Here is a 25,850-nt window from a genome sequence, read left to right as displayed (position 1 = left end):
TAAGTTGAATAAAAACAGAAATAAAGTAATATTAATAAAATAAAAAGGTTTGTGGTTAAGAAGCTCATTTGGCAAACTCCTGGTTTGGGATTCAGTCCCATTGCATAGCAGTTTAGGTAGTGTCTTTTAACATAGCTCGGGGCCAAACAATGCCCCATGAGTGAATTCGAGACACAGAAACAGTGTGGAAGCCTGTCATATGCATGCGCGCGCGCGTCTGCATGTGTGTGTGTGTGTACTTACATGTATATGTGTGTCTATATATAAATATATATATTCACACACACACGCATATGTATGGCGCTGCTATTGACTAAGCTAATTTTTTTCGAAAATTGTAAAACCGGATGCGGAAGTTGTGACACAAAAATGTATTTAATTCGTAAAATTAATCCTGCTCACACAGAGACATCAGGGTGCGTGGTCTTCACAGTTAGGGTGTTGCACTCACAATCGCGAAATTGTGGTTTCGATTTCCGGACCAGGCTTGCGTTGTGGTTTTCGTTTCCCGTTGCTCCAGTTCACTCAGAGGTGAACTTTGCAACAGACTGGTGTCCAGTTCTGGAGGAATGTTGTGATCACGTTCACTTATAGGCCATGGAAACTGGGTAACCGGCGCTATAATTCTTAGGACTCGAAACAGTTCTTGTTTCTTACGCAGAGATATGTTAAAGAAAAGCAAGACGTATTTCTATTTGCGAATGTGTATTCGATTACACACCAGACTAAGGCTAAAATTTGCATTGTTTATCGATGCATAGAATGTACAAGAAGCCAAAATGCAAGATGTCAACGAACGGTAAATAATGTTTTTACAGTTTTACTAAGAATAAAATACCAGTCAAAAGTACTGGAATCGATGTCAATGACTAACCTTCCACCTTAAAATTTCGTCTGTCTCCTATGCTTCAAATCACGCAGATCTGCAATGGGACAGAAAGTCAGAAATGCCACTGACATATAGGAAGCATAAAAAGACAGCAATAACCTGTGAAGGTGGAGCAATCACTATATATATATATATGTGTGTGTGTGTGTGTGTGTGTGTGTGTGTGTGTGTGTGTGTGTATAATTGCTACTCAGAAACTCATGTTCCAAACCAACATGAAGAGAGCTGTACTGCTGACGCACATATAAAAGTTAAAAGACTTCCAAAAATGTTAATTATTTTCACTGCTTGTCATCGAATATATGAACGGGTTAGATGCAATTATACAACAAATATGCAGCTAGTTTGTTCTTTTTACTTCTACTTCGTCTGTATAAGTATGCTTCGCATATATATATATATATATATATATATACATATATATATATATATATATATATATATATATATATATATATATATATATATATATATATATATATATATATATGTATGTATGTATGTATGTATGTATATATGCCTGTGTGTGTCTTTGTGTCTGTGTTTGTCCCACCATCACCGTTAAACAACTGGTGTTGATGAATTTACGTCACCGTAATCTAGCAGTTCGGCAAGAGAGACCGACAGAATAACTACTATGCTTTGAAAAACAAAAAATCTTTTATTCTTTTATTCTTTTACTTGTTTCAGTCATTTGACTGCGGCCATGCTAACCATGCCATGAAGGGTGTTAGTCGAACAAATAGACCCCAGAACTTATTCTTTGTAAGCTTTGTATTTATTCTATTGATCTCTTTTGCCGAACCACATGCTACGGGTATGTAAACACACCAACATCGGTTGTCATGCGATGGGGGGGGGGGCACACACACACACGCACACACACACACACACGCATATATATACGACGGGATTCTTTCAGTTTCCGTCTACCAAATCCACTCACAAGGCTTTGGTCTGCCCGAGGCTATAGTAGAAGATACATGTCCAAAGTGCGACGCAGTGTGACTGAACCTGGAACGATATGGTTGGTAAGCAAGCTTCTTACCACACAACCACTCTTATGAGTCTATGTATATATATGTATGTCTATCTATCTATCTATCTATCTATCTATCTATCTATCTATACTCATATATGCATGTATGTCTACATATAGATGTAAGTATGTACATATATGTATGGATATATGCATATATTTATATATTATTTATATTACACACACGCACACACACACACACACACACACACACACACACACACACACACACGCACACATAATATATGTGGAGGCGCAATAGCCAAGTGGTTAGGGTAGAAGACTCGCGGTCGGAGGATCGCGGTTTCGATTCCCAGACAGAGCGAAAACACTTAAAGCACCACGAGGTTCCGGCAGGGGTGTTGGCGGCCCCTGTTGTACTTTTTCGACCTAACTTTTTTCCAGTTTCTTGAGTAACGCTGCGATGGACTGGCGTCCCGTCCAGCTGGTGGGAACACATACGCCATAGAAACCGGGAAACCGGGCCCATGAGCCTGGCTAGGCTTTAAAAGGGCGCATAAATAATAAAATATAATATATATACATATATATATATATATATATATATATATATATATATATATATATATATATATATATATATATATATATATATATATGTGTGTGTGTGTGTGTGTGTGTGTATGTATGTATATATGTTGTATGTATATATGTTGTATGTATATATATATCCACTACATATGTGGAAAATCGGTGTGTGATTGTTTGTAGCGTTGTTATCTAACTCCTCCTACATCGTTTTATTGATTTTAATGAAACTCATGCCTGGAAACCTCGTGACATACTTAGATTGTTGAAAAAATCGATAATAGGGCCCATCCAATGGATCTTCCTATCTACACATATTATTAATATATTATTTAAACAACCCAAGGGAAATAACCCATACCACCTGCAGTTTTCTAGCGATGCGATCGATATTTCATTGTCATGATCAGCCGACCTAGTTCTGCATTTCATTACTCAGTTTTGAACTGCTAGACATTATTATTGCACTTCCTTAATTTGAATCTCTCCATTCATACATTTCTCTACATACATACTTTTTTTAATGCCCATTACTCCGATAATTCTGCATTTTTACATTTACACTTTCTCCATGATAGTAGATAAATTTTTTTTCCACAACGTATTTGTAGTCGCTTCATGCAGGCATAGCGTGGATTCGATCCTCGAATGCCAAATTTCACTTAACACTTCAACAGCGCTTTTCTCACACAACCTCCGAAAACCTCTCTCGACAACCTCTGACGACCTTTCTTGCCAACCTCCGACGACCTCTCTCATCAACCTCCAACAATCTTTCTCGCCAACCTCCGAAAACCCCTCTTGCCAACAATCTCTCCCTCCTCCAGCTGACAGTTTTTGTACTTTTTCGCGACAGAAAATACACCTTTTGTGGCAGTTATACCGAAATAGCTTTCTTATATCAGAGTAATGAGGCATTTCAATAGAACATCTTTACCCCCAGGAATTACCGGGTACACCAGCTAATATATATATATATATATATATATATGTATGTATGTATGTATGCATGTATGTATGTATATATTATATGTATATACATATATATAATATGTATATACATATATATGCATATATATATATATATATATATATATATATATATATATATATATATATATATATATGTACATATATATATATATATATATATATATATATATATATATATATATATATATATATATATATATATATATGCGTATATATATAGTTGGAATTTACAAAAACAAAAACAAAAGACGAAGACGGGTGTATAAACAACAAACAGGTGTATTAGTTTAACGCTCGGGAAGGTGAGAAAGTCTTTTACGCTTCGAACCTACGCTCTTCAACAGAAAGGAACACGAGAAAATAAACAGAGAGAGAATTAAAAAAGCTTTAGTGGCTACCGGTCAATCATGGCGATGGCCGGACAGAGGTGGTCAGACAGGAGAGCTAGGAAGAAGGGGAGACAATAAAGTGGTGGTAATACCAAAACGAAGGTGCGCGTGCGTGTGTATGTGAGAGCGTGTGTGTGCATGTGGATAGGGGCTGGTGACCTTGACGTGTGGATGTATGCATGTGCAGGTGTGTGGATGATGGTGTGGGTGCTGGGACGTGCTCAGTGCTAGTGTGAGCAGGGTGGTGCGATGTGGTATGCGTGCTGGGAAGTGGTCAATGCTAGTGTGTGCAGGGTGGTGCGCTGTGGTGTGGTGATGTGGTGTGTCATGTGTTGTGTAGTAGTGTGATGGTGTGGTGGTGTGGTGATATGTGTAGCATGTTGTGTTGTGGTGTGGTGGTGTGTGATGCGGTGTGGCATGATGTGGTGTGGTGGTGTTGGGGTGTGGGGAATGCGAGGGTGAGGGGATGCAAGGATGGGGTGTAGAATGGGTGAGAGTGTGGGGTATGTAGGAGAGGGTGGGATATGTGCGAGTGGGATGTGTGTGGGTGGGGTGGGGTGGGACGGGATGTATAGGGGTGGTGGGATTGGGATGTGTAGTCGTGGGTAACGACGGAGAGGATGGAAGGGAAAAGGTGGGTAGGAGTGAAGAGAAGAAGTAAGTGTCAGAGCAAGAGAGGAGAGGAGAGGTGGGTGGAAGTGAAGAAAGGAAGTAGGTGTGAGAGGAAGAGAGGAGAGAGGAGGGGAGTTAGATGAAGAGGGGGGAATTGAGCATATACATATATATATATATATATATATATATATATATATATGGCTTTCGCCAAGTAACGCACGCCACCACTTTGTCTCTCTCGGTTCCGTGCCTCATCGCGTTCATACACACATAATTTTTCTCGTCTGGCCGTAAAGCCTTTTCTGTTTGTTTTCCTGTCTTGTTTTTTGTCCGCCACTACATTCCTCCATGGCTAGATTTAATTTGCGTATACAGATTTAATCTGCGATCCATGGGACGAGCCGTTTTAACGTTGCGTCCTGCCCGAAGCTCGTCGAAACGCCGGTGTTGAAACGTGGGTAGCTGATGAAGTAGAATGTTCTCTATGTGGCTCGTGTGTTCTCGTCTACGTTTGTTTGCTATGTCCTGTACCCAGATATGCACCTATACATACAGGTGGATGTCGGTATGCACATACCTGTACGTATATATGCATATACTCATTTACTTTTGTTTATATATATATATATATATATATATATATATATATATATATATATATATGCATATATACATGCATACATATATCTATTTGTCTACATTATCAATTTTCCTGTATCCAAAACCTTGACGGATTAAGCGTTTTCTCGCATCATCTGTCGTCACATAATAATTATTCACCAACCCACGTATAATCTACAAATTATATACCTCCTATACCACTAAAGTACCATGAACAGTTCTACTTCATCTTGAATCAATATGGATTGGTGCTTACGTTTGACACTACCGCTGATGCTCTTAGTTCTTTACCTGCCGTAGCCAAGTGTAACTTGAAGCTAAATGAGTAAAGGATCTTTCAAAATTTTTGCTCGCCACTAGCAAGTGCAGTGTTATTTTCAAACAGTGTACTGAAGATATTTACATTATAAAAATCGAGAAACTTCGTCGGGGTGTAAAGTATATTTCTAACAGTGGAACTCAGTGGACAAACCTATAAATAACAGCATCAAGGCTAAAAACCCAGATCTTTGGTTTCTTCAATTTTGTTCCAATTGATTTCATATTTGGTGTATTGATGTAGTTTTGTATGGTAATTATTGACATGAAATTCATTTTCGACGTAAATCGATAATAAAGAGTTAATAGCTTTTAAAGTTTCCAAGTTTTTGGTCATTTTAGCCAGCCAAAATTCACAGACATGTAGGTGCTTGTTTCCATAGTAACAGGCCAAGCATTAAAAGGACGTGTGTTTACAAATTGATATTTTCGCTAAACCATGTGTGTTTACGCTGTTTTCAAACAAGACAATTCGTGGTCGGAACATTTACTAACAGTGCTCCTGCAAAGGACGCAAGAACTCTGTGTCAGTGAGAAAAGATACATGGCACCCGGCGCAGGAGATATGAAGATTGTTTAAACAATTACTTGAGTGCATTGCAAACTTTGGTTTGTCATGAACCGGACTACATAGTGATTGTGTTTTTTGATAAATATTTTGTTAAGTTTGATATTTTGATAAGTTTGATATTTTCATATTTCATTTGTAATGTGCTATTTACTCTTTTTTTCGAACTGAACTACAGTTTGTGTTTTGATAGATATGTTGATAACTTTGGTGTTTATTGAATGCTTAAAACTACAAAATATGTTTATTCGTTTTCTTTATGGGTGTAATTTTTCGCTTATTAAATGCTAAAAATTACATGAAGTATGAGGTAGTCGTGAGATGTGTTAAAAAAATAACAGCCAAATAGGCCTTAAATCGCACAGCAATTTTTTTTTTGCATAATCGTATGAATTACTGCGTGTAGAATACAAATTCGCAAAAATTTTCTGAAAATTCAAAAAAATTTTTTTTTAATTATGAGCTGTTATATGGCGTGCGTAAAGCAGAATTCCGCCAATATTTCATTTGTTTACAGTTTCATATTAAAACACGTGCTATCGTCACGCACAAAATGACAGCTTCCAAATCCTGCTTTTTGACTGGATAAAATTTATCAAACCTTAAACCTCTTTTATTTTTCATCTTTTATTTGTTTCAGTTACTAGACTGCGGACATGCTGGGGCACAACCTTGAATTTTTAGTCGAATGAATCGACTCCACTACTACTTTTTTTCTTTTGAAGAAATGGTATTATTTTATTGTTCTCTTTTGCAGAACCGTTAAGCTACGAGGACACAAACACACCAACACCGGTTTTCAAGCGGTGATGGGAGATAAACACACACACACACACACACACACACACATGTATATATAAATATATATTTATACAATGAGCTTCTTTCAGTTTTCGTCTACCAAATCCACTCACAAGGCTTTGGTCGGCCTGAGACTATAGTAGAAGGCACTTGTCCAAGGTGCCACGCAGTGGGACTGAACCCAGAACTATATGGTTGGTAAGCAAGCTTCTTACCACACAACCATGCCTACGCCTGTTTTAAATATTTTTGTTTTAAATATTTTCTGGAACAAGTGGATTTGGCCCTGAGATTCAAGGTAGAAAATTACATCAATACATCAAATTTGAAAAACTTCAAAAAGTGCAGCCAAACAGAAAGATCCAGAACTCCTTAGGCGTAAAAAGTCTGGGGTTCGAATCTGACGGGCTGCCTTCGACTTTTTCCCATCCAATGGTTGTTTTCTTTTACCCAATAAATAGTCTACACGCTATTATTCTTCCGTACCGTTAAAAAATGTTACAAAGTCAATTTTTGTACTAGTTCTCTCTCTCTCTCTCTCTCTCTCTCTCTCTCTCTCTCTCTCTCTCTCTCTCTTTGTTTCTTTTTGTCAATCTGTCCCACCTTCTTTCTCTCTCTGTCACTTCTTTACACACGCACGCGTGCGCACGATCACACACTGACACACACACATGCGCACGCACGCACGCAAACACACACACACACACACACACACACACACATACACACACAGTGAGCAAACTAGTCGCAGACGTCAAAGCAGGCAACAGTTCGTTGACCCATCTTACTGTTGTTAACTCCTGTCCTTTTCCCCCAAATCTAGGCTAATGGAAGGCAATATTTATAACATCGTTTATAACATCCTCAATTTCTCTCTTCACTTTTCATCAGAATGGATTCGAAAATTCGAACATACTTTGGGAATGGTCATTAGCTTCATAAAACCATGCAGAAACCAATTCTATTACACTCAATATTACCAAAGCTTTTAAGAAATTGCGGCATGTAAACATCGTAGTGGAATTACCTCACTATGAATTATTTACGATTTAATTACTTGATCCACTCTCTTTACTGGCCTTATCTGTTCCTGACGGCAACTTTGTCCAAATAACTCACCTCATGAAATTCCCTCTGGTATGCGCCAATAATTCAGCTTCCTTTTGTCGCTTTATAAATTACATTCCATCAACCAATCTGACGAAGAATACCAAAATGGATATTTATTTATTTAATCATTTTAAGCTGGTAAACCACGATAGACTGAGAAAGGTATATAATACCTCTTATATATAGCAAGAGATAAAAACAAAGACCAAAAATACAAAATTGTAAATTATGGATAAACAATAAAATACCGGTATCTATGACATTTATAATGTGTATGCAAACGCTGTTTTGATCTGATTTGGTTGTCTCAGAACGATCAAGGTAGATATTCGTCACTGAGGGGAGCAAATCAGATCAAAACACTATGTCTGATCCACCGGCATTCTGAGTGAAGCCCTGTGTTTTTAACCTTCACATCTCTGTGAAAAGTTTCTGAGAAAAATCTTAGAGTTAGTATCGTCTCATGTTTGTGTTGATATTATAAATGTTGTACACAGGTATTTTAATCTAAGGCTATTAGAAATGTGTATATTAAAATAAAGAATAGCTAAATGTTGCTGTTGTTAAATATTTGTGTCGTCCCCTTGAATCAGGAGATCTTATTTTTGGTTGGTGGATGCTTGAAAATAAATTCCACCCTCAGCTTTGGTTACGTTTTTGAGACAAGTTTTAAGATGTCTTCTCCCTAAGACTGGTACATTTTTTTTACAAAGCATTTGTGACTTACCGTTACTCAGTACTTTACGAAACAACGAGGGAGTTTCTACGCATATGAGCGATCGACCTGCTAGATGTAGCTAGCAAATCTCCTTCAAAACCACATTCTGTCTTCTAAAAACATAAACCACGCCAATGTCACCTGCCTCGGAGACTATGGAAACAACCCTTCACCAGACCAAACCAATTAAGAAAATGTCACATTGGAAAATGTAATCCTGTATATACAGAGACAAGATGGTCATGTCTGGAATGATTTCTATCATAAATCTGCTCTATCAACAACAACAACAATAACCAGCATTCCATACCCAACCGATGATGCAGTGTGTATGGGATTTACGCAACCTGTTAGAAATAGCTAAATCTCCTTCAAATTCTACCTTAATGATTTAAAAGAAGGAAACATTGGACAATGTACTCTTCGATGTGCAATATACTAAATGGTGAAACGCCTAGCTTCTCATAGGTCTTCTAGACCTGACCTGGAGCTAAACAGCAATAATGACCAGCAACCCATTCACGAAAATATATACCTCCCACACACTGGCATTGGTAGAATGTGAGCACGTTCCAAGTATCAGTCTCGACCAGGATTTTTTGATTGAAATTGAAGAAAAGTCTTGTGCCTGGTTTCCAGTTGTCTTCTCTGAGAATTTTCATAAAATTTTATGTCGGTCGTCAAAAAGGAAGAGTTTCCGAAGAAAAAATAATAGCACAGAATCTGATATGAAACACGAACTTATGCACTCTTTGATCAAAAGTCATCATCGTGCCACTTGACAAAAAGAGAACATTTTCAAAAGATGGCATACGTTATAAACAAAATTGAATGGAAAATATGTGACAAGAAGAAAGAAAATTAGAAAGTAATTCCGCAGGACTAATATCTAATTTCGCAACTCATCTTGGTTCTTGGAGTAATGTTGAAGATCCAATTCTTAATGAAGTGATTCAAGTGATGTAATTTCCCGTTTCATTGTTCCAGCCCCAAGCCAACAAAACCGTCATCAATATTAGAAGTTTGAAAGGCAGCGAACTGGCAGAAACGTTAGCACGTCAGACGAATTGCTTAGTGTATTTAATCTGTCATTACGTTCTGGGTTCAAATTCCGCCGAGGTCGACTTCACCTTTCGGGGTCGATAAATTAAGTAACAGTTGCGTACTGGGATCGATCTAATCGACTGGACTCCTCCCCCAAAATTTTGGGGCCTTGTGCCTAGAGTAGAAAAGCATATTAAAAGTTTGAAGAAGGTGTCGAGCTGGCAGAATTGCTTGTACGCTGAACAAAATGCTTAGCGGTATTTTGTCCGTCTTTTCATTCTGAGTTCAAATTCCGCCGAAGTCGATTTGCTTTTCATCTTATCTGGGTAGATAAATTAAGTACCAATGGAACACTGGGGTTGATGTAGTCGACTAGTCCCCTCCCACCAAATTTCAGGCCTTGTGCCTTTAGTAGAAAGGAATATTAAAAGTTTGAAGAAAGCGGCGAGCTGGCAGAATCGTTAGGACGCTGGGCGAATTGCTCTGCGGCATTTCATTCGTCTTCACGTTCTGACTTCAAATCCCACTGAGGTCAACTTTGCCTTGCATTTTACGGGGTCGATAAAATAAGAAATAAGTACCAATTGAACACTGGAATAAATGTGATCGACTTACCCCCACCCCGAGCTTGCAGGTCTTGTGCCCTCGAAAAACAATATTAAAAGTCTGGGGCGATGGATTCGCAGAATCGTTAAGAATGTCCGACATAATATTTGTTCGTAGCTAAATATGCGATATTTTGTTGCGACCCTTTAAGTTCTGAGTTATAATGTTGCCGAGGGGTCAACTTTGCCTTTTATCCTTCCGAGAGCGATAAACTAAAATACCAGACGAGTACAGGGACCGATTTAATTAAGTTTTCGTTCGCTCTCTTCTCCCCCCCCCCCATTCTCTTTCTAAATATCTGTCTTTATGCCTTTTTTTTAGAAATCAATGTTAAAGGGTTGAACGGTTGATTAACATTTGATAATTATTATAGTAGCTTTCGTCCGTCTTTACGTTCTGAGTTGAAATTCCGCCGAGGTGGACTTTGCCTTTCATCATTTCGGGATCGATAAAATGAGTACCACTTGAGCACTAGGGTCTATATAATCAACTTGCTCACTCCACTGAACTTGCTGGCCTTGTGCCAAATTTCGAGATCAATATTATTATAGCAGTTAAGGCGGCGAGCTAGCAGAATCGTTACCGCGCCGAGCAAAATACTTAGCGGCATTTCGTCTGTCTTTACGTTCTGAGTTCAAGTTCCGCCGAGATTGATAAAATAAGTACCATTTGTACGCGTAATCCACTTAGCCCCCGCCCTCGAACTTACTGCCTTGTGTCAAAATTTGAAACCAATATTATTTGTTGTTTAGTTCCTTGTCAGCCCTGACTGAGCAGGCCTATGATCGAAGGGATTCCACCGAGGATCATCCAGTCTATTTTAGGAGTATTCAAGATTGCATTGACCAATGTGAGATTTAAGGGAAATCTAGTCGCTATTTTCTATCGAGTCGAGTAATTCACAACTCAAAGAAAGGTTTAGTTAATATTTTTTTCAAATATATTCGGATACATTTATTGCCATAAGTAGTAAAATAAAGGTTAATGATCCGTGTTACATCGAATGTATTATTTTTATTTTGGTGGTGATGGCGGAAGCCGGAAAGGGACCCGAACATTAACGACAATTATAATTTTCTCGATGCATCCGTAATTTCATTCGGTCTATTATCACTTGATGTAATTAAATTAATTGTTATAGACAGAGTGTTCATTCAATACTTTACAGAGATAAACAATTACGATACAATATTTTTTGGTCTGGTTCCCATAGGTTATGGTTGTGAAAATTCCAGCATTTCCCATAAAACACATCAAGATATATTAATGGTTAACACTGCGCCAACAGTGGAGACCTGCTAAAAATAGCAGCCAAATCTTCAGTCAAATCACTTTTTAATGTATTTTATGAAATACGAATGGCACATCGGATAATATAGTCGCATATTGCATTATGCCAGAAAGAGAAAAGATGACATGATCATAGTTGAAATACTTTTAATTGTAAATCTGATCATGGCTGAATTGGGACGAAATAACAACAACAATGGTTAACGTTTATTGCTATTGTTTACCTCCATTCGAGTTATTCCAACCGCGACCATCCAATACTTTTCTGTCTATCAATATATCTAAACTTGTATTACCTAACGTGTCCCGTTTTTAAAGGGTAAGATGGTTGGTATTTCTAACGGTCCGAGCGACCATATATATATAACAGATCAAGTGACCATATATATATATATATATATATATATATATAACAAGTAGAAAGATATATTTTATTCAACGCATAGATACTGAACAGTATAGATATTGTAGTAACGCTATGCGCATGCGTAGTCTCACGCATGCGTGGAATTCAACAACCAAGCTTTCCCTCTTCATTCTGTCTCTTTCTTGCTGGCCAGCGATTGAGCAAGGACGTGTTTAACCGTCTCTCTCCACCTTTCGAACTTACGCTAGACAGCTCGCTCACATCTACATACCAACGTCCCAACAACCATGCTCACACACACAGAAGACGTCTCAACAAACAAGAGCTAAAGATGTATATATTCCACCTTGAATAAATGTTGTTTGTGTTGATAGTCTGGAGTTCAGCGTTCCGTTAATTCTTAATATTATATAGGAAAGTCAGGATACATCTAATGATGTATAACCCACTTTCCACTAAAGTGGTGACCCCGACTAAGAAACAAACGCGGCCATGGATTCTGGACTACCAACCTATAACTGGTGAACCCGACTAAAGAACAAATGCGGCCATGGAGACTGAACTACCAAGCAACGATGACCACCAACGCCACCGACATCTCCAACCATAGTCAACACGACTTACTATGTACACCAAACTAAACCACCGCGGCAAATCTCTCTCTTCGATTCTGTTAGGTGACTTAGCTTCACCACGATAATAAACAGACAAGAATTACAGCCTGCGATACTTCCAATTGTGTACTCAAGAACTTGGTATAAAACTCTCACGTGTACTGACTTTCTATCTGCTGTAATATCTCACATACATATAGACGGCCTGTCTTTTATTATGTTCTTATATGTCGCATTCACACTCTCACATACACATACATCTTTATGCCACACTAAATATCTCTTGTTATTCATTTTATACGGTTGTGTTTATCATCTTTTATCGTCTCGTTACTGGCTATTTATGTTATCGTCGTATAACATTATTTGGTATATCATCTATGATATATTATTTTGTGTTCGACCGTGTGACACGTTTAAATAAAAGGAGTCCTCTGTTTTTCCATTCGTCACCATTTCTCCTTTTTGAGTTCGCACGGTCGTTTTTTCATCTTGGGTTAAGAAAATTTTTCTTCGCGGTTTTCGCTAATGATCATACAGAGATTTGTCTGTCGACCGTCTGTAAAAGCGCACCTCTTCAAACACCATCATCACCGAGCAGCCTTTTCGCCACCAGCTTCGTTCAACCAAGATTACCACCGCGACGACAACAACTACTACTACCAACTACAAGCATTCCCCCGACGTCGCCAAGTTTCAACAGGACATCATTACCACTGTCATCATCATTACCACCATACATACAGAACACAGCTATATTACAGTTCCTGCGCCGACGTCTTCACCATCAATGTACTGTCTACCACAATGTCGTGCGCCAACAACCCCACCACCAGGGACACACCATATAAACACACTCGGTTTTATCTTCACTGTGGAGTGGAATTTATCCACTCACGCACAACATTCAGAGCTAGCAGACTTGGATGTTTAGTACCAGGTAACCGGTCGCAATCTCGCATTGATGCTCAACTATAGCTCTGCTCACTGACCACGACTTCCTGCGTATTAACATTCCAAATTTCCTTGTTTAACTTTTAATATGTTCTGTTTTTTTTTTCTCCCCCACACACTTGTGCACTCATACATTTTCTTTCCTTTCAGTAAAAACAAACACTCAGACTTTCACATTCCGTGATTCCAGTTCCTGGACAGTAGTCACCACGATTTGTTTTCTCATTGTCTCATTTGTTTTTTACTAGGTGGCATTTACTGCCCATATTGCATGTTTTTCTTTCATTCCTTCAATTTGTACATTGCATGCATGTATCACACGAGTGTACATTTCATTTCTTTCATTTTTCTTTGTGTGTGTTTGTGCTACATCTTGTGGGTGGTTTTCAGTGGCCATCCTGCCTCAGGCGTTCCAACAAAATTTCATATTATCGTGCGTTCCGCACTGGCAAGGGAGCCCTGTAGTAACGCTGTGCGCATGCGTAGTCTCACGCATGCGTGGAATTCAACAACCAAGCTTTCTCGCTTCATTCTGTCTCTTTCTTGCTGGCGAGCGATTGAGCAAGGACGTGTTTAGCTGTCTCTCTCCACCTTTCGAACTTACGCTAGACAGCTCGCTCACATCTACATACCAACGTCCCAACAACCATGCTCACACACACAGAAGACGTCTCAACAAACAAGAGCTAAAGATGTATATATTCCACCTTGAATAAATGTTGTTTGTGTTGATAGTCTGGAGTTCAGCGTTCCGTTAATTCTTAATATTATATAGGAAAGTCAGGATACATCTAATGATGTATAACCCACTTTCCACTAAAATATAAAGGATAAAATCCTTTTTTTCCTTTTTAAAAAGGAGAAAAATTTGTCGGCAGCCAGCCATGAGGATCGAAATCACATCCCTCTAATATCCGGTTAGAATGCTTTTCCATTTAAGCTAAACAGCCTGACCGCCAAATTCTTCTGCAATTTAAGAAGTTATAGAATCATCCAGGAACGCTAGATGTCGTATAGGTTACGCCGTATGTAAACAAACAAGTTTGTTTTTCGAGGCGCTGAAATGTATGGTAGAACAAGTAGAAAGATATATATATATATATAAATTCATAAGAGTGGTACAAGGTACCGATATTTACTGTATATATATATACATGTATGTATGTATGTATGTATGTATGTATGTGAAGGCGCGTGGCTCAGTGGTTAGAGCGTCGAACTTATGACCATCAGGTTGTGAGTTCGAATCCCGGACCGGGTTGCGTGTTGTGTTCTTGAGCAAGACACTTTATTTCACGTTGCTCCAGTTCACTCAGTTGTAGAAATGAGTTGCGACGTCACTGGTGCCAAGCTGTATCGACCTTTGCCTTTCCCTTGGATAACATCGGTAGCGTGGAGAGGGGAGACTGGTATGCATGGGCGACTGCTGGTCTTCCATAAATCATATTGCCCGGACTTGTGCCTTGGAGGGTAACTTTCTAGGTACAATCTCATGGTCATTCGTGACCGAAGGAGGTCTCCGATGTGTGTGTGTGTGTGTGCATACTTCCTTGTTAGCGGCGAGTAACCTCAATGGTTCAATAAGCTTAGTCCGTAACGCAACGGGCTTTTAATTTCTCTTTTGATCTTATTTTGCGTCTCATCCGGTTCGTACCATCTTCGTAGATCCAGTTTGTATAGAGATGACAGATAAGCAATGCCATACAATACAAGTAACTACGTCATAGATACATTTCGAATGATATTGATATGAATGTTTACGGAGTTTAACATACATGTTAACACTAACTTAATAATAGCTAACTTTCTAGAAATAACTCCAGGACTGAAAGCTAAAAGAAGATACCAAATATACATAAATTCCAACGTGATTCCAATGAGTATGGGGTGGCTTTATCAGCGAAAACCACTATTTCAGCGGATGACAAAACGATAAGCTTTTTCTAACTATATAAAAACAGCCAGCGATATCACCTAACCGAAGAACAAAGTTATCTAACTGCCGTCATTGGAGGAATTTCTTTTTAGACAGCTTCCATACTCCTGAAAATTAAAGACCTTTCATTCCAAATGCTTTTGTTCCGAATTGCTTGTTACAGCTAATCTGTAACAAGCAATTCAAGATGCCTGCTCTTTTCGAAGACTTGTTTGGTCTATGTGTTTCCATTGCACTATATAAGTCCAGCCCAATAGAAGTCCAGCAGCCCCATCATATTCGACCACGTGACCCTGCTTGATCAATAAGAATCAGGCTTGCTTCAACAATTTATCATATATTGCCTGAACGATCGTATATGCATCTTGTGACTTTTCCGCATTTTCCAGTTGCTTTCCACGCATTTTTGTTTCCATATTCGTTTTCTACACCTTTTTTTAATACCCGTTGCACTATTTTTTAAAAATTTCGTTTCAGGTAATAATGTCAACATGAACCCTAATTTCCTACAAAGATAACTTATATAAACTTAAATTATCGTATAAACTTATAATTTAATTTCCAATAAATATAAACACTGTGCATTAAGTGCTCTTTTCTATCGTCTGTAAACATAAACAAGTGAGTTGGAGAGTGTATGTGTATGTGACTATATCTGTATTTGTATATAAATTTACATACATACATATATACATATTTACATGTGTGTGTGTGTACACATACATATGAAGATGTGTATGTGCATGTGTGTGTATACATATTTGTTTGCATGCATACATACATACATACATACATACATACATACATACAAACAAACAAAAATACCCTGTTGTTGATGTTGAAATTCTAATGAAGGAACCTTGGATCTAGGTTAGAAACCCACTCTTTCTCTATTGGCAAGAAATCTTGAAATAAAACTGAACAATAACATACAATTAAACCTTGGGAGAGGCATTATGCCGGTAATAAACACACGCACTGGTTCAGTCCTTTATTAATTTATAAACAGTATGTTGGTGTGTATACGTCCCCGTAACTTAGCGGTTCGGCAAGACCCCGATAGAATAAGTACTCGACTTACAAATACTAAGTCCTGGGGTGGATTTGTTCGGCTAAAACCCTCCAAGGCGGTGCTCCAGCATGGCCGCAGTCAAATGACTGAAGCAAGTAAAAGAATAAAAGAATATTTGTCGAATCATTTGGTTATAGAGGCATGAAAGGTTGCCATATAAGTGCTTATATAACTAATGTCCGTATATTGTATTCGTGGATGAAGTTTCTTGGATCGCAACTTTGATAATGTTACTGATTATTCAAACGTTTGAATAACCGCTAATGTGAAACTCAGAGTAAAGGTCCAAAAATAAATCTTTACTAATAATAATAATGATAACGACAACAAGAACAAGAACAATAATAATAATAATAATAATAATAATAATAATAATAATAATAGTGTGCGTATCTCTCTCTCTCTATATATATATATATATATTATACGCGCGCACGCACACACACACACACACACACACACACACACACACACACACACACACACACACACACACTTATATTTGTAATTCGGTCTGGCGAACACTGTCAGTTTTATCCAGCATAATATACACTTGAATCTTCAGTTAACCATTTTGATGAGTAACACACAAAAAGCAAGCAGTATACTGAGCAGAATATACTCTTCGGAATGATTGGTAGAAATCTTGCATTGGAGTGACGTTAATAGAGAGGAAAGGATAGCTTCGACATTAGAACTAAAATTTAAACTAATTTAAATTAATAATTAGAATCAAAGAGAGATAACTTACATTCGAGTCTGTAGTTTTACAGTTGAAATTGGTAACACAACATGCGAACTTATAACTAATCTATTTGGTTCGTTTGTGCACACACACTCTTGTCCATGTACTCATCAACATACCGGCTACATCACTTAGTATACGTGTATGAGCATAATTACATAAACGAAGCCCATGCTCTCTGCATGTACAAATAGTGGATAATAAACACAAAATGAATGAATAAATAAATAAATAAAGTGAATAATGAATATATAATTAATGAATAGAGAAATAATTAAATGCATGTTTATCACCTCATCAGTATGTCCCTTCGAATATACTTTGCATGCTTGAGTTTTCACGCATCCTCACGTGCATACCATAGCCCACTCGCGTGCAATCGTCCTCGGCACACGCTCGCGTGTACACTCCGGCTGATTAGCGTACTTTCATGAAGCACACGCCAGTCGGCAAACATATTTCTACAGTGTGTCCATAAATGTACATATGCTCTTCATCTTCACAGATGATTGCCATCTCCTTGTGATTCCTTGTTGTCAAAGGCATTTCTGTTCAGTCCCACTGCAGATCTGCATAATTTGAAGCTTAAGTGACAGACGAAAGTTGTAACTTACTGTGCGCTTCCTACTGATTAGGTCAGCACACGGTGCCATTCTTCCATCGCCATTGGACTTTCAGTAGATGGAATGACAAATGAGGTCAATACATCGTTGGATTATAGTAATAAACGCTTGTACAACACGAGTACCACTCCCTGAGACTCCGTGGTTTGTACCGAATGACAGGCCAAAGCAAGGATACCAGTAACCACATGAAACCACACGTTTTTTTTTACCAGGGGGTTCCTTTTCTAAAAGGATGTTTTAGCAATAGCTAGGGGACCCTTACTCCTGGTTTTTGCTGCGGTACTCTAACACCAAACCAGGATATTTCTGCGTCCACAAACTCAACTAGATTGTCATCACATATGCTAATTAGCTCATAGCCGAGGCCCTGACAGATACTACGACTTCAGATGGGAGTAGACATGAGAGCAATAGTGGGTAAGAGGTGATTCCATACCTCTGGAACTCCCGAACCACCACCCACTATCCGATGCAGTTTAAAGTCATACCCAGGGCATAAATACATATATACATACATAGTATATATTTTTCATGTATAATCCCTGTTCATGAATCGCTCGGACATTCACGCATGCATTCAGTCTGAAGCTTTGTTTCTGCCCTCATTCTCGCATCCTCCAAGAGGCTGAAATACAGATTGTGTGGTATTAACATTTCCCGGTACTTGACTTAGCGGGGTAAAAATGAAGTTCAATAAAATAAAGAATCTCTCTCCTGGATCAGTCCAGAGATATTCCGCAAGAAACTGTGGAAATAAGGCAGAAGTATGTCACTGGTGATGCTGAAGATTTCATGTGCGGTGTTATCAGTAACGATGGTAGACTTAACGATAAACTAGACAGTAGATTAAGAAAGAGAAGTTCGGCATTCGGAAGGTTGCGAAAGTGACTGTGAATCAACAAGCACACTGTATGCATGCGTGCATGTATGTATGTATGTATGTATGTATGTATGTATGTATGTATGTATGTATGTATGTATGTATGTGTATTAGTTCTAGGTATGACTTTAAACTGCATCCAGTAGTGGGGATTTGGTTGAGGACTTGCAGAGCTTTGAGGAATGTGGAACCACCCCTTAGCCACTATTGCTTCTAGGTCTCCTCTGACCAGGAAGATGGACAGTATTCCTGATAAAACACCAGAGATATATAAAGACCACGTGGAAATACAGAGTCAGTAATGACTTTTTCCTAAAGAAAGCCAAGCTCCTGGGTAAGAAAGAGATGCTGCTACAATGAAATCTCCCTGGCCTGGTTATGTTCAGTGAATAGAAGAAACACGGTTAGCCAGACAAATACTTTGTTCACAATAGTATAGTGGTACGGGAAATCGGGGTACGGTCTGGCTCAGTTTTAAAGATATTAATAAATGTTCAATGAAGAGCTTGGAGATCGATACCCACAGCACGACCACAACAACTCAGGACAGAAACTAGTGAAAGAAATCGATTCAGCTCTTATAATATGACTCATAATATTTTATATGGACAGTCATCGGTCGACTATCAATAGATTGCTTATGACGTTAATTACACACATACACACGCGCATGTACACATCTGCGTGTATGTATATACGTACGTGTGTAGCCATTGATCAGTGTTCAAATATTTTAATCAACCAGCAAAGTTAGTGTTAACATATTTGATATTGTGATCATTTAAAAGCTAATTAGAGATAATTAAAGAATTACGAAAACATTATTTCACTGATTAATATTTTTTATGTGTTCTCTAAAAAGATTATATTTTTCTACATTTATCTACATACTTGAGAAAGTAAGGTGAAATCTATGCGTCACTAATCTAATGAGCGCATAGTAAGACCGAAACATGTCTGTAGTTGTCTGCTGTACTTGCCAAAATGATCAAAACAATATTAGTCATTAATTGATATTGTTTTTCTTCCATGCACCTATTGTTTTGAGTTACCTTTTCTTTTATCCACTGGGTCAACTATCCTCTATAGCCGTTTCACTATTATGATATTTTATTGTTCAATAGTGATGTAATTTTCGGTCAATTGTAATATAAATTCTCTTCAGAAATGGTTACGGTGTCTTCGTGCTTTGAGTGAACGTTAATTTTTATCGCCCGGCTCTTTTCCCAGTCCTGCAGTATTTCATAATTATCTCATTAATATGATGATTTCATTAGAGTTTAATGTTTTTGTCTGTTAGTGGTTGAACATAGACGCATTACTAGATTGGTAATGTAATAAAGTAATAACTTTATATTACTTAATATGTAATGTTTGGTGATACCAGTCCCTGCATTGTCTTTTCAACTACTTACACAAAGGCTTATGCTCTCCGAAGCCGGTTTATTTTGTACCAACTTCATTCAAGCATTTCTAACTTCTCCTTTTTTCTCGTTATCCATATTGTATCTACTCTAGACTCCAAAGTAACGACTATGCTCATTCCTTACTCTCCAAAACATCTTCCCTCTAGAGTCGCTTGCCTGTCCACGTATTCCTGCAACTGTCAACTTACAAATGTTCGTGAGGAACATTAGCCACGTTGATCTTGCTGATCACGGGATGGTTTGCGAAAGTCTCAGGCGCAATCTTTCTCTTTTGACGAAATTAAATGTATAGAGATAATAAGCATTTTGTAGTTGAATATATTATCCGAGTCACCATTAGAACTTTCCGATTGCTTTGTCACTCAAAGACGGTCCTTGTGAGTTACATAAACATTGAAAATATCCATAAGCATTTACATGAGTATTAAAGATAAACTGGTTAAAATTGATTAATGAGGGTAGAAATTGATATTAATCAATTAAAACCAGTGGTCTAGCATATTAAAAAAATCCGAAGATTAAAATTATATTACATACAGAAATAAGAGGAATGACCAGCAAAAGTGGAGCATATAGGAGTCCACTTTTACTGGTCATTCCTCTTATTTCTGGTTAAAATTGACTTAGATTTGAGATTTGCTCTAGAATTGGTATTTTTGTACCAAATTAAGTTAAACAAAAACATTTTGTTGCATGCAGAATCGGACCGATTGAAATACCCTGCTTCGGTCTACAGCAATGCTTCTTATCGCGAGCATTCGTACCCTCACAAAAAAGGCGGAAAGTGTCAAGATGCTATGGTAGATACTGCATTTAAAAGGGTCGTAATTTTTCTTAAAACTAAAATATTCAAACCAGATACAATGCTTATATATTTAATTCCATTAAAAAAAAAATCAGAGTCAGGGTTAGAATATGAGAAGGGTTGCGTTATCTGTGTGTAGAAACCAAACTGATAACACGCCAAGATCCAGTATAATTTTATTATATAAATCTTCGCTATGGAAATAAAAAAAAAAATTAACGTGGGGCAATAATCTACGAAGATATCTAAAATGAGGCACAAGCTGGATGAGACAGCATAAAAAAGCATGGATAAGAAACACTGCACAAAATTAACTTTTGCTTGATTGAAATATATATTTTATCATTTATTATTTCATCATTTATCATTTATTTTTAGATATGCAACGCGGTAAAAGGGGTTCTGAGCCAGACTCCACCACAAAAAAAAAAAAAGCAAAGGGGATAGGTTGAGAGCCACTGGTCTAAACAACCTACGAGACGTATCTTTCTCCCTTTCTTCTCGCCTATTTCAAAGGTTATGCGAAAAGACGCTGCCCTTTTCACCTATATGTTATATTGTTGCGAGCAGTTTACGGGAGAAATTTGTCTCTAACGCATCGAGGCTTATTCAGTTTTAACACTCGGTGAAGATACGAACGTCAGAAATCCTGATTCATCTCGTCCCCACTACAACTCCCTAAAATACAGATGCCAACGAGGAAACCTCTAACTGATAACTCAACCAGCCAAAAGTCCTTCATAGCACACTTTACTGACGTATATAAGGATAAAACACATTAGATAATATATTGCTATATAACCTTAAAAGATGAAAAGCCTTTGATTATAAATTCATATGACCAGGGTTTAACTGGAGATAAACAATAGATATTGTGCCAAGTAAAATGAAACCGATATCAAAGTTTCAACAGTAGTATCTGTTTTTGTTTGTTTTCTTGCTTGAGTTTTATTAATACCTAAAATAAATATAATCACATAAAATATCTTTAAGTTGAATAAATTTCTGCTTTAAAAATATGTTGACGATCTTCAGTTTGTCTGAAAATATTGATTCACTCAGAATTGTCGCATACAAATATATCGGGAAAATGATTCAAGTTGAGTTTCACAGAATGCACAGAAAAAAAGTAAAGAAACAAATATAGAATCCAAAATAGAAATTTTCTCTAATATTTTTATTTTTCATTTTTCTGAGAAAACATACTTTTTGTCAAAACACTGTACTAATTGATAAATTTTCTGTTAGGAAACTAAAAAGAATATATTTTAGAAAAAGTTACATAGCCTATGATTTTCTTGAAAAGATATGTCCCCATGCAAAATTTCAGCAGCCTGGATGCAAAATTGTGGCCTACAACTTGGATTAAACATATCTTCAATTTATATACACTTTTATATCTGAAGGCGGTCATGGATGAAATACTGTCAGAATTATTAAAATATGTACCAGGATTGTACAGGAAGCTACAATGAACATATTTCAGAAAAAATATTATATGAGCTATGTAAGATATCTGGAGGCGGTGATGAACTAAGTTTGAAGTTCCCATCTCGCCAGAATCGTTAAGAACCAAGTTTATACTAAATCAATTTTGTTAACTGAATAAGAGGGAATTTGTGTTCTTTATAGAATGATTTCTGAGTTTGGCACAGCGGTAGCGATTTCGAAGACAGGAAGTTGGTCGGTAGCCGGAAAGCGTAATGATGGTTGCTCTGATAGGACCTTATAGAGGAGGTGTATGAGGGCTCTGCTCCACGACCCTCTCGGGAATAATAGGCAGAGAAGATGAATAGATGGCTGGATGTGTATATTCAAATAACTCAATCGTGATATATTATTGGTATATATTCTATTGATCCCAGGAGGATGAAAAGACAAGTCAACATCAGACACGTTTAAATACCATAACTAATACCACATAGATTTAATTTGTTTCTCAACTGCTTCTGCCACACGTCAGTCCAAATATATGTTAAGTTATGCTATTTTCAGGGGAAGGCTTGTAATCGATTGAATCAATCCTTGTATAATACTGCTATTTTATCGAACGCAGTAGGAATTAGTTAGATTCATTGTGGATGGAATGTATCTATAAATTTCCTTTTTGTGTACGTATTCAAAACATGCCATGTTTTGAGCCCTTGCGAGAAGTCCGGTGTACGTACCATAAAGGCCATCATGAAGTTCCTTCTTCATGGCCTAGGTTTCAGCTTCCTTGGAAAGAATGCTGTCTTCGTATTCCCCGAAGAATGTCAGTCTTGTTGATTTTGATATGCCTGTGTCAGATGTTGGGGAAATTGTTACAGGCTTTCCGAGTCCCTTGCATGTTAAAAACTCTTTATTAGTATTAGCAACATTCTGACCGAAAGTATATGAAGTCACTGACCTCCATGAATCGTGTGCCATCGTTGGAAAAAATTGGCAGATGGCTTCCATTCTAATTTATGGTCATGCATTTGGTTTCCTTTGCATTGATAAACGGACTGACTTTGTCATAGCATTCTCTGGGGACGCCAACAAGTTTTACACTTCAAATGGTTGATAAGTTGCGAGGGCAAAATCGTCGATATAGTCAACGTCAGGAAATACAGGTTCTGCCAACGTCATGATATCTTCTGCTTGATGGTGAGGTTTTTTGACTTAGACAGGGGTTTATACTTTGCCTAAGGATGTACTTACCTCAATCACAAAAAAAAAAAAAAGAAACTAGGGTGTCTAACTAAAACATTCCTGTCGTTGTTGCAAACTCTTCAGTTGTGCAGGTTTCCATACACTGTGGTGACGGTTTTGACAATCACATCTGAGACACCAGACTTAATTTTTCAGTGTCCCAAACTCAAATGTAAAAATAGTTTCCAATTTTGGTACAAGGCCAGAAGGTTTGGAAGAGGGGGCTAAGTCGATTAAATCAAACCCAGTGTTCAAGTAGTACTTATTTTATTGACCCTGAAAAGATAAAAGGCAAAGTAGACTACGGTGGAATTTGAACTCAGAATATATAGACGGACGAAATGCCGCTAACCATTTCGCCCAGCGTGCTAACGATTCTGCCAGCTCGCTGCCCTAAACACAACAGAAATATTGCCAATCCTCAAGAGCGTAGGGTCGCTAGTAGGACTGCAAAGTCATATCCGTGCTGTTCATGGTTAAGAAAACAATCAAGTGATGGTATTGCTCAAAACCGAGTTGTAGCCGTCATGTGTTTGCATATGTAGAAACACATAGATGTGTATTTAATGCATATGCGTATACAGATATGCATATGCATATGAATATACAGATGTAAATGTAAATTTAGATGCAGGTGTGTGCATTTGTGCAAATGACAAGTAAATCTTGAAAGCGTCACATTTTTAAAAAACATACTTCTTGGTAGAAATGGCTCTATCTGTATTTTGGCGTTGGTATGTGTGTTTGTCTGTGCGCCTGATTGTCAATATTTGGTAAAACATATGTATGTATGTATGTATGTATGTATGTATGTATGTATGTATGTATGTGAATGTACGAGATGGTATCAAAAAGTTACCAGGCTAGTTATGTTTAATAAAAAAAACAACTTATTTACCTAAGTTTTAATATCATCTCCTTCGAAATAGTCACCTTGCGCAGCAATACACGGTCCCAGAGTTCCTGCCACTTTTAGTATCGAGCCAAGAAGTCGTTTTCCGTAAGCGAGCCGAAGACCCTCTGCGATTCGCTCTGGATCTTGACAGCGGTATTAAAACGGTGATCTTTGAGCTGCATTTTCCTCTTGGAGAAGAGATGAAGTCCACAGGGGCTAAATCTGGTGAATAGAGCGGGTGCAGAAGCGATACCACGTTGTTTTTGGTGAGAAACTCATGAGTGAGGAGAGCTCGGTGAAGAATCCAGTTCTTCGCGCTCCACAGATCCAGCCATTTTTGCCGAATGTCCTCCTTCAAACGCTTCAAAACGTCGCAGTATAACTCTCGATTGACGGTCTGGCCCTGGGGGACGAATTCTCGATGTATTGGGTTGTCCGGAAAATTCGTGCCGATTTTTAAAGGAAAGAAAAAGGTCAATAAATATTTGCCATTACATTTTTAATCAACCAAATATGAACCATTTTGTTGCTCAATGCGTCTCCATCTTTCCTTCAACTTGAAAATATCATCTTCCCAGAATTTAGGTGGTTTCATAGCAAATAAGTCGAAAGGTAAGCTACTATAAATCGGTACGAACTTTCCAGACAACCCAATACAATACCACATTTCTGGGGGTGACACTCGTGACAGGTCTTCCAGATCGCTCATCGTCTTCCAGGGACGCTTTCCCACTTTTGAAGTGCCCGTGCCTCTAGAAACATTGCGTATGACCCATTGCCTCATCGTTGTAAGCTTGCCGAAGCATGCTCAATATCTCTGTAGCAGACTTCCCAAGTTTAAGGCAAAATTTCACGTCGGCTCTTTGTTCCTGTCCATGACAAAATCGCAGACTACGGCATACACGAGATCACAAGTTGCAAAGTGAATACAGCGATATCACTCGGTACACTGCCTCATGAAGGTCACTACTTGTTCTCACTGCGTAAGCAACCGTGTGGTGCCATCTGTTGGCGCGCTACAGAACTAGTCAGAGAACTTTTTGATATCACATTGTGCTGGTACGTGTCATTGTACGTATGATTCTATGATTGTATGTATATAACATACATGAACACATATACATATACACATATATGCACATACATACTTACACACACGCATACATATAAGCAAATGCACGTCAAACACATATACACATACATACTGTATGTTATCTATTCCATGAATATTAATATTTGAAAACATTCATATTTAAATGTATTTAGCAAAGCAAAATGAACACTCATAATACACGCGCGCGCGCAT

The 25,850-nt window shown here is 37.9% G+C and overlaps 1 long non-coding RNA gene across 2 annotated transcripts in view; it reads right to left on the bottom strand.

Moving 5' to 3' along the window:
• The window catches only part of LOC106884408 (uncharacterized), an 88,937-nt gene that overhangs the window by 53,573 nt on the left and 9,514 nt on the right, over positions 1 to 25,850 (bottom strand). For both annotated transcript variants that reach the window (XR_001411240.3, XR_001411239.3), the window contains exon 2: positions 7,902 to 7,979. This is a non-coding gene — a long non-coding RNA (uncharacterized LOC106884408). The remainder of the gene's footprint in view (positions 1 to 7,901; positions 7,980 to 25,850) is intronic.

The sequence above is a fragment of the Octopus bimaculoides genome, chromosome 1 (assembly GCF_046866305.1).
Source record: "Octopus bimaculoides isolate indiv1 chromosome 1, ASM4686630v1, whole genome shotgun sequence".
NCBI lineage: Eukaryota > Metazoa > Mollusca > Cephalopoda > Octopoda > Octopodidae > Octopus > Octopus bimaculoides.
Note: the sequence above shows the minus strand (reverse complement) of the source record. Positions and strands in the feature narration are given on the sequence as shown.